A 1,903-nucleotide genomic window follows, 5' to 3' on the forward strand; every position below is an offset into this window, starting at 1 on the left:
TGGTGGTGGTGGTGGTAAGGTGGCGGCGGTGGTGGCAGCGGTGGTGGTGGCGGCGGCGGCGGCAGCGGCAGTGACGGCTTAAAAATTGGTATCTGTTTATCAAATATGGATGACAGACGATGTAATCTAACAAGAGAAAGAATGAGACGGTATGAGCAACAACGTAAAGAGAAGCAGAGGGCCGAATCAGTAGAACAAGCACGGGAGCACCAGCGTATTGCAGGGAAAATATGCTTCAAAGAGTATAGAGGGAGTATTTACAACAGATGAAGGAACGTGTTCAAGACAGAATAGAAAATGAAGATGAGAGAGAACATTAAAAAAATGTAAATAAATGGTTGAAAGTTGCAACATTGGAGAAATGAATATTCTTAATCATTATGAGGCTCTTAGATTTGTAAATGAACCTTGAACTGTCGAGAGAAAGGAGAAAATAGTTACTGAACAATGGCTAAAATAATGGCCAATCTAAGTGACATAAATGTGATGGGCTTCATCTTTATTTTCTTTACTGTATTTTGGTTCTTTTTCATCCACGTATTTAATTCTGGTTTTCTTATAATATTGCTGAGGCACATAGACCGTTACAAGTTACAGGCCTTCACTAAGGATAAACCAGCTTTTGAACGTATCTATTTATGTATGCATATTTATGTATGTGAAAGTTTATATACACTTGCTTACATGCAAAAATTCCTTACCACATTCATATTTCTAATATAACATCGTCGCATATTTTTCTGTTAAATATTAGTAACGGTTTACCTTCTAGCCTATTGTAGCAAATTCATTATTTCCTATTTCATTCTAACTTCATTAATAAAAATATCGAACTCACTACTAAGAACTTTCTCTGATTTTGTCATTGTTCTACCCGCTTACTACTTCCCGAGACTCTTTTCACCTCTACATAACATACGTTTTGTTTTACCAAGCAGTGTTCCGAAGAGCTATGGCAAGGTAAGTTTCAGTAAACTTTTAGTTACAATATTTTCAGTTAGTCTATCGTGTAAAGCGGCGAGCTGGCAGAATCATTAGCTAATAAGTTCATTGAGTTCACTTGTTCTATGCATGTATACTCTGTGTGTGTGTGTGTCCATATATATTTAACGTGCTTATGATACCTCCATTGTAGTAAGTTAGCCGATATAAATAAATATAAATATATTTTGTCATTCTCTTCACAGGCCGTAAAATAAAGAAATTATCCGGATATGCTATAAGGTCATTTGGTCAAACTTCAGAAATCAAAAGGGTTCACTTTTTTCTTCCCACAAATAGAACATTATAACAATAACTATTTAAATCAGACATAAGCCAAAATCTAACTAATACGCTTAGATTAATTTACATATACCGCGTTATTCGTTGACGTACATAAAGACTGAATAAATGCTTCACACGCAATCACCGTTTTGTAGAAAACCTAAGATAAATTTAATGTTTATTAAGTATTTAATCACGCCACCGACTGCTGCTCCGTATGTAAATTTCTCCAGCCTTTTCGGTGAAGTTTTAGTTTGAATTTGATATACGTAGCGATGGTTGTTAAATCCACTTTATAACCTGCTCTCTATTTATGACGACAGGAATTTCAGTCGATCCGATCAACGGAACAGCCTGCTCGTGAAATTAAGTGGCTGAGCACTCCACAGAATGTGATAGAGCTTGCCTTTTGAAATACAGGAACTACGCATTTTTGCCAGCTGAGTGAACTGGAGCAACGTGAAACAAAATGTCTTGCTCAAGGACACAACTCACTGCCGAGTATCGAACTCAGAACCTTACAATCTTCAAGGCAAAAATTAAAACCAAAAGGGTTTTAAGTTTTGTCTTGAAGAGATAGGTTAAACGAACGAAAGCGTTAATACAGAATTATCCAAAATTCTGACTGTGTCCTTTT

Source organism: Octopus bimaculoides, chromosome 4 (genome assembly GCF_001194135.2).
Source record: "Octopus bimaculoides isolate UCB-OBI-ISO-001 chromosome 4, ASM119413v2, whole genome shotgun sequence".
Classification (NCBI taxonomy): domain Eukaryota; kingdom Metazoa; phylum Mollusca; class Cephalopoda; order Octopoda; family Octopodidae; genus Octopus; species Octopus bimaculoides.